The sequence below is a fragment of the Chlorocebus sabaeus genome, chromosome 8 (genome assembly GCF_047675955.1).
Source record: "Chlorocebus sabaeus isolate Y175 chromosome 8, mChlSab1.0.hap1, whole genome shotgun sequence".
In the NCBI taxonomy this organism is placed as follows: Eukaryota; Metazoa; Chordata; class Mammalia; order Primates; family Cercopithecidae; genus Chlorocebus; species Chlorocebus sabaeus.
In genome coordinates, this window is record NC_132911.1 from 56,432,584 (window position 1) to 56,441,568 (window position 8,985).

The 8,985-nt window shown below is 36.5% G+C and overlaps 1 protein-coding gene across 1 annotated transcript in view; it reads right to left on the bottom strand.

The window, feature by feature from the left end:
• Window positions 1-8,014, bottom strand: part of ST18 (ST18 C2H2C-type zinc finger transcription factor) — a 137,091-nt gene extending 129,077 nt beyond the window's left edge. The window contains exon 1 of the mRNA XM_038000511.2: window positions 7,936-8,014. The gene's annotated coding sequence lies outside the window, so the exon portion shown is untranslated. The remainder of the gene's footprint in view (window positions 1-7,935) is intronic.
• Between the last annotated feature and the right edge of the window lie 971 nt (window positions 8,015-8,985).

Here is an 8,985-nt window from a genome sequence, read left to right on the forward strand (position 1 = left end):
ATATACATGTATACACCATGGAATACTACTCAACCACAGAAAAGAGTGAAACCATGTCCTTTGTAGCAAGATGAACGGAACTAGATGCCATTACTTTAAGGAAAGTAAGTTGGAAACAGAAAGTCAAATACCACATGTTCTCACTAATAAATAGGAACAATGTATGAACATGGACATAGAAAGTTGAATAATAGACATAGGAGACTCGGAAGGGTGGGAGGTGGGAGGAGGGTGAGGGATGAAAAATTACTTAATAGGTATAATCTACCCTGTTTGGATGATGGTGACATTAAAAACTCAGACTTCACCACTGTGCAATATATCTATGTAACAAAACTGCACTTGTACCTCCTATATCTATACCAATAAAAGGAATGAAGTAGTTATATATGCCGAAACATGGATGAGCCTTGAAAACATGCCAAGTGAAAGAAGCCAGGCAAAAAGATCACATATTACATGACTCCATTTATATGAAATGCCCGGAATAGGCAAATCTATAGATACATAAAGTAGATGAGTTGTTGCACAGAGCTGGAAGGACTATGTTGCATCTTCCCTTTGGAAGGTGATAGATAAGGGGTGCAGAATTTCTTTTTTGGAAAATAAAAATGTTCTAAAATTGACCATGATGATGAATGCAAAACTCTGAATATACTAAAAACCATTAAACTGTACACTTGAAATGGGTAAATTGTATGATATGTGAATTTTATCTCAAGAAAGCTGTTAAGAAAACAGGTGGAAACACAGAGACCACAGTAAGATGCCTGCATGCTATTTTAAGAATGATAGGCAGTTCTTGGACCACTTTGAGTGCTGGCATCACACAGGGAAATCAGTTTTTGGACCATGGCAGTCAACTGGGTATGAGAAGATGAGCCTAGATGGGGTGGAGGTGGTAAAGGTGAAGAGAATGCAAGCAGTTGAAGTTCTAACTCCATTATAAAAAAGAGAAATACAAAAAAAAAAACCACCCCACAAATTAAGAACAGATGTGTATCAGCTGCCTGCTATGATCCAAACGCATGACTTTCAACTCCCCAACATGGGGTCTCTATTAGAGAAGGCAAGCTCTTCCTTCTCTCACGCCGCCTACTTTTTCTCTATAGGACCCCAGATGGGGAGAACAGTTTCCATTTCCCAACCCCAATCTCCTTTTTTGAGACAGGATCTCACTCTCTCACCCAGACTGGAGTGCAGTGGCAGGCTCATGGCTCACTGCAGCCTTGACCTCCCTGGCTCAAGCAATCCTCCCACCTCAGCCTCCTGACTAGCTGGGACCACAAGCACATGCCACCACACTTGGCTAATTTTTGTATTTTTTGTAGAGACAGAGTTTTGTCATTTTGTCCAGGCTAGTCTCGAACTCCGGGGCTCAAGCGATCCGCCCACCTCGGCCTCCCAAAGTGCTGTAATTACAGGCGTGAGCCACCAAGCCCAGCCTCCACTTTCCCTTTAGCCTTTCTAATTGCATGAATTGTTTAAGACTGTTCCAAATCCAAAAGAAAAATCGCTAGCTTTTCTGGTTCTCATTAGTTTTTTAGTTTTCTAAGTTTCTATGCCAATATCAATTATATATAATTGATGTATGATAATATAAAACTTAAGTGTTAGATAGAATGTTTTCTTTTTAATTATACTATGTAAATGTAATAATTAACAAAAACTAACATGTTAAAGGAACTTGTAGTTTAAAACCGTTTCACACTGAGTCTACAGAATTTTGCTACCTCATTTTACAGAAAATTTTGAGACTATTAATTCTGAATAGTCTTAACATCTCATCTGTAGGCTTATACAGGTGTCTTTAATCTGTGTACATTCCTCCTTTCTTCTGGTTTTAGAGGAAGAAAAGAGATCCTCTCCTTTCTAAAGATGGGTTCTTTACTGGGCTCACTTTACATTTGTTTCCTACTTCATCTACTTTTTCTTTCTTCTGTATCTGAAAAATTTTCTGTCTTCTTATCTCTCCTGGTTCTTTCTCCTTGGCATAGAAACATATTTATTCTTTATATATTACTATCTCTGTTTTTCAGGGTCAAACTTCTTAATAGTCCCAGAGGCTTCCTTTCTTTTCTTACCTTGCTTTCACTACACAACTCATGGACTGCTATCTGGCACATCTAATGGTGCCGGATCAGTCTATTTTCAGAGCAACTCACATGATTGCTCAGTCTTTTCCTAAATAAGCCGTTTATGTCTCTGGTTTATGTCTCACTCTATATATTCTCCTTGGAAACCACATCCAAAAGTGTATCTCTTCATCCCAGGTCTCACTCCTGAATTTCAGATCCACTAATCAACTGTACATTCAATGTCACCACCCGGTTGTCTCTCATTCAATATGTACAAGAAAGGACCCACTACTTTTCCCTCTAAACAACCTCTTCCTTCCGAATCTCCTATCTTGGCTAACCATTCATCTGGTAATCCAAGCCAGATACCTGTCATTTATGAGTCTTTACCAGTTTTCAAATTTATGTCCTGGGCTTGCCTCTTGCATAGGACAGGTCCTACTGTACTGTGATTGCCACTTGCTCCTGTCACCTGCATTGGAATAAGTTCCTTGAGTACTTATGTCTGCATTCTCACTTCTTGATTCAGTTGCTGGAAACTAGTCAATGTTCAATACGTTTGTTGAATGGATGGATTCAAGACTCCTTAAATGCCTGTTCTATAAAATCTTCCTTGATGCTACCTTTAAACAAAGGTGGTCCTTCTATTCTTTAAGACAGAACTTAATTTTTTAGAGGAAAATAGAATTGGCCACGCCTGGTGAAGATGCTCTGGCCCCACATACATTAAGGCTGAGTAATATAGTGAAACTGGATGTGGCCACAGCCTATTCTGTCTTTGTAGAGGGTGCTGTGCAAGTCTGTCCTAGCATGTGAACAAAAACCCAGACAAGGTTGGCAGCTTTGCCTACGTATCACTTTCTTCTACTGTGGCTCATAAGGTTATTAGGGGCAGATGCCGTGGCTCATATTCACTGTCTACACTTCTGATACTTTTAGGCCTGTAAATATTTCTTAGTCAACTGATTGCACAGAACCTAAATAACTTGCTCACAATTTTCTAGATCTGATAGTTAACGTTTTTGACTTCATTGTCTTGGAAACTTTAGTACATGAAAAATACAAACATCATTCTAAATCATATTCAGCTGGAATAAAATATCGTAATCTCCTGTGAACATGACGTGACATCTACCTAGGAGGAACTATAATAATGTAATTGAAACTCTTCCTTCTTTTTTTTCCATTAGAGGCACAAAACTGGGGAAATTCTTCATTTCTACATGCTTTCTTTTATAAAAGCAAACATGTACACATTTCTCAATATGTTAAAGTTTCTCCGCTAGGTACTGAGAAGAATAAAATGATTTTAAATACAGTTTCTCTTCTAAGTGATTTTTGTCAACCCTCAATAACTTGACTCTTTTTACTTATTAGTACACTTTCAACATGGCATTTTTCAAAAGACTAAAAAACGCTTGCAGATTAATCTATAATAAGTTAAGGAAACTATACAAGCATTGTAACAGTAACTGCCTAATTAAGATCTAAAATACAAAATAAATATTACAGTCTGTCTAAACATATTAGCAACCTGTAATCTATCTTTTCAAATATTTTTTAAAGCAATTGAGCCTTCTTTCAAGTGCAATCTTAGTGACAAGCCCATAGAGTAAAAGCACAGAGGCAGACTGTTGGGTGGCTGCACACCCGCTCTGGGGGCTATGGTGCCTGAGGTTGAATCCAGTCTCTGACCAAGCAGCCCCGGCATCACGGACAAATTGCATGGCTCTCCATGGTGCAGTTTTCTCCATGATAAACAGGGGATGCTAGCCGACCTTATCTTATAGACTGTTGCTTTGGTGACGTTGTGAGAATAAAAAGAATTAATTAATATAAAGTACTTAGGTAGCCAGGCACTGTGGCTCATGCCTGCAATCCCAGCAGTTTGCGGAGCCGAGGCAGGCTGATCATTTGAGGTCAGCAGTTCAAGACCAGCCTGGGCAACATGGCGAAACCCCATGATTTAGTAGAGGTTTAACAGAAACCTCTACTAAAAATACAAAAATTAGCTGGGGGTGGTGGCAGGCACCTGTAATCCCAGCTACTTGGGAGGGAGGCTGAGGCAGATTTATTTGAATCCCAGAGGCAGAGGTTGTAATGAACCGAGATCATGCCATTGCACTCCAGCCAGGGCAACAATAGTGAGACTCTGCCTCAAAAAAAATATATACTTAGAAGAGTGGTTGGCTCTATGTCAGTGTTGTTATTATTATTATTGGACAAAAATGTTTTCTGCTTGACACTAAAATACTCAGAGGAAGAATTCAATTACCAGATGTTTCTATGTATCTATGTTTATATTCATAGAGCTAAGATTTCTGGCTATTTGGCCAAATGTTGAACTTTGGATCTAATGTGTAGCATCAGAGCTGAAGCTCCTGTGATTCTCAGAACAGGCTACTTCTGATATCAAGGTTAATTGGTGTGCTAAATATACATGTCTTACAGAGGTATAATGAGTGCTTCTGCAGTCTTTGAATTATTTTTCAAATTCATAGGATGTTTTAAATTTTAAAAAGTTCACAGAGTTATAGAATTTGGGGGATGTAAAGGGCCCAAGGGGTCCCCTAGCATGACCCTTAATGTGACAGATCTTATTAATAAGAAAAATAAAGCAACTTGTCAAGTCACTTCATCAGGATCCTTCAACTACTTAATGATATTTAACTATGACTGGAACCCAGGTGTACTTGGGACTCAGCGTCATTTGACACTATATTGCTGACACAGATTTTTCCTCTTTATTCTGTTCCCAGAGACACTGTACCCTAAGGAGAGATTAAGGGAAAGGGTGTGGGGAACAGTCAGATTTGGGCTCAATCTGGGTTCAAGGCTGGTGACATAAGGAAGGGCATCTTCACATCTCTAGTCAGTTGCTTCATTTGTAAAAATAGGATACTAATGGAATTATTATGAGCATTAAATTACATAATGCATCTAAAGAACTTGACACAATGCCTGGCACAGTGTAAGGACTTCACAAATGTTAAGGATCATTATTATAATTATTGTCACATATATCACCATTGTTCTGAACAAATTATATGTATAATGTTGGTACCAAAAGTTCTTTTTCTCATTTACCAAACCCTAAGACATATTTCTTCAGTCAATGATTTTCCATAGGGTGGCAGGGAGTGGGTGTGAAAGAGAGAAAGAGAGAGAGAGAGAGAGAGAGCTGTGCATATGCATGTTTCCATTATTTGACAAAGTCAGGTAGCCCTGGATCCTATGGCTTCTTCAATTCCCCTCAGCTTACTTGCAGTCCCTGTGATAATGGCCTGTGTGCTAACCCTAATATGTAAAACCTGACCCTTGGATCCTCCAGCTGATAAGATTTGATTATGGAAGAAACATTCCCAAGGAAGTAGGGCATCGGTTACGGAACTTCACCAAACTTCAAATGTTTACAGTAGCAAAGATGGGCCATGATGAGACTGAATGGGAAACCTGGTCAGTACATGATTTATACCAAGATAAAAATGCTTGGAAATTTGACCTTTAAACCAAAAGGTCTGTATCATCAGCTGTAGCTGTTCTACAATCTGAAATCGAAAGCTGGAAGGGTTTTCAACTGAATGTGAGTATTTCAGAAAAATAAATACCAGCGGGATATTCTATTAGTTCTGAAAGTCTAAGTGAAATATATCTGATTTACCTGTGAAAACCAATGTAAGCAATATCTGGAAGAGTTTTCTTGTTTGCTCATTTTGTTTAGAGTTGGAACCTGCTTTTCAGGAATGAAATGACAGAGCTATAATCCCTAGCAAAAAAATTCCCAAATACATCATAGAAACTAGGATAATCCTTCATGAAGTCAGAAGCAAAAAAAAGAAAACAGGAAATAACTTCCTCTACCATTAAAATAACCACAGCATCCACTCCTATCCCCATTCTTCCATTTCCCCAGGTCTGACACTCTGCAGATGACCGCCCTTATTTGTCCCTACATGTTTTCCAAAATATAAAAGTGAAATAGAGTCCCAAGGGCACTGTACTTGAAAGGTTATGAGAGTTAGAGAATTTTAACCATGCCTGCCAAACCAGCAGATGGCTTGTGATTATAATTATATGCATCAATAAAACGAATAATCTTTACAAAATTTGAATTTCTACTAAAGTAAGGGATTTAGTAAGCAGATGCAACAGAATGCATTTTCTTTAACCCTTTTGGTAGACACTGGTGTCTTTCACACACAAAAAAGATCCAGGACTGCGTAGATAGTAGGTTGTGTACTCGAATTTTTGCCCCTTTCTAGAGTAGTCATAGTGTCAGCCTCAATCTTTTCCTGATTTCATTTACTTCATGAACATATTTCAACCTCACCTCATTTTCACCCTTCAGAATAGAAATGTTAAGACTAATTCTCCACCATTGTCTGATATTTGAAAGAAAATTTAAAAGAGGTAAATACCTTCATTCTAATTCATACCAAGTATACTATAGAAACAAAAGAGCAAACAGTGGACACATCTTTCTATCTAATGGTATTCTTTTACAAATTAGATTTTCAATAACACTTTTTTGTTTTCATATTCTCTTTAATCTACATTCCAGGAATGAAAATACTCTTTATTCTATTTAAATAATTAACCATTTCCTTTCAGTTTGCTTCTGCCTGTCATTATAAGTAAGGGTAACTAAGTTTTATCTCATGCCAAGCATGAATTCACTCATATTGAAATTGGATATATATATGACACATCTGAAAAAAAGGATGTGGTGAGGTTTACACACTGGCCTTCTGCCATGTTTCCTTCATGAAGGAACCTCAGAATTTAGGGAATTAAGTTAAGCTAGCTTTGTTTACTTTCAAATCTTGGAAGGAGTAGAGAAAATGTACCACAAAAATTTTCATTCTTATTTTTTTATAAAATAGTAATAGAAATATTTTTATAGAATTACCAAGTGTAACTCTTCATTAGAATAGTATCAATTAATATACATTTCACCCAGCATACCAACAAATATAATATTTAAGAATATCTGGAGAACCCATATTTAGTGCAGATATCTCTAGCACCTTCAAAGTTAGTTGCACTATATAAATCAAAAAAATTAAAACAGTCTGATCAAAAATGTTCTTATAGTATTGTAGTTAACTCCACTTAATAGTATAAATAAGTTACTAATAAAACTTTAAAGGCATTGACATTTTTGCAGGTCAATGCAATTTACCTATGGACACAAGATATACGAGATCAGAAATTCTCAGCAACAAAATTCTTTCAAGTTACAACTTAAATATATAGATCAAACCCTATCAGAACAAATGTTCTGACAAGTTAAACCAAAAGAGTAATAAGTTTTTGCCTAAAAATTTATAAATTTGATGTAACATTTGACAACACTATATTCAAATACTCGTAAAGAAATTCAGATATCTCTTGAGTTCACTGGAATGGAATTTTATCTCCTAAGATTAAATATTCATCAATTAACTGGGTTCAAGATCCTTTACATAGGTGATAAAAATAAATAAAGTAAAATATTTTTCAATTATAACGTCCTTAAAGAGGGAAAACTTAAACCAAATTCAATGTATCAATTAAAAGAAACAATCTAAGCCAAAAAACTTATGAAATAAATCCCAAAGGGGCAAAAAAATAAAAAAAAAAAGAAAGAAGAAAACCCCATAATCTTAAGAGTTAAAGACCTATGCTGTAAATACTTAAGTTATAGATGTTTCCTTTTTAAATTCAATGAAATTAAATATTTCTGCTTATAGGGAGTTTAAGTTGACGAGTAATAAAATTTTTAGGTATACTTTTGTTAGCTACTAATAAAACTCTGCATAATAAGCCAATTTAATCACATATGCTTAATATATGTTTAGAATTTTTAACATGTTACCTTAGTCTTGATATGAGCACGCAGACACATAAAATGGAATTGTCACAATGCTTCAGGGACACTCACAAAATTGGGGGCTCTGGAAGTGAAAATACGAGAAAGAGTTCTGTACTGGTACGAGCGAATGCACAGGCGGTGTGTGACATGACATTGGCACGTCCACTCGCTGCCTCAAACCGCAAGTGAAAGTTAAAAACACCAAACACAATATGCCAGGGGCATTAGGTAGATGATCTTACTTAATTTTCACATAAGTTATAAGGCAACATTTATCTCCCATCACTCTTGCTCCCATCTAACAGACTAGGAAACCGAGGCCCAGAAAAGTTAGAGAACTTATCCAGGGCACAGACTGAGTCAGTGGAAGAACCAGGTTTCAGATCTGTGAACTCGAAAAGGGAGTGTTGTAGATTCTCTTGTCACTTTGTCCCTCATATGCACTTAGGATGACTGCCTTATTCTCTAGCAAGCATTTTATAGCTCCTCTTACATGGGGATCCTTAGGGGTGGAAAAGAGGTATTACTAACAGCATCTACTACAGTCCTCTGAACTAAGCAGTTTTAATATTTATTTGTTAAATGAGTGAATCAGAATAAAAGTTCAGTAATACAAAGTTTATTTCTGACAACACAAAATAAGTTTCTCAAATTTCTTTAAAGAAGGAAGTTGTCAAATAGATAAAGCCATGCATATTTTCTTTAAATAAAAAAAATATATATTTCAGATGCAAGACCCATATAGGTGGAAACAAGTTTACATAAACCAAAAGTAATGATCTGGGCCTTCTCATTTTAATGACAACACAGACCTATTCTGTTTTGAAGAATGACAATTACATTTCTGTAAAAGTAGCTCCACTCCTTTTCATCCACAGCGATGCAACTAAATGAACTTCAGTCAAGTTTGTACACCCTTTGCTGTACCGGTAAGGATGGGGGTAAAATATTTACAGCCAGCCAAAACAATTACGTGTTTTCTGAAACATTCACTCTTGTATTAACAGGAGGGAACATCAACAACTATAGAAAAAAAATTGTAGTACATGAGAT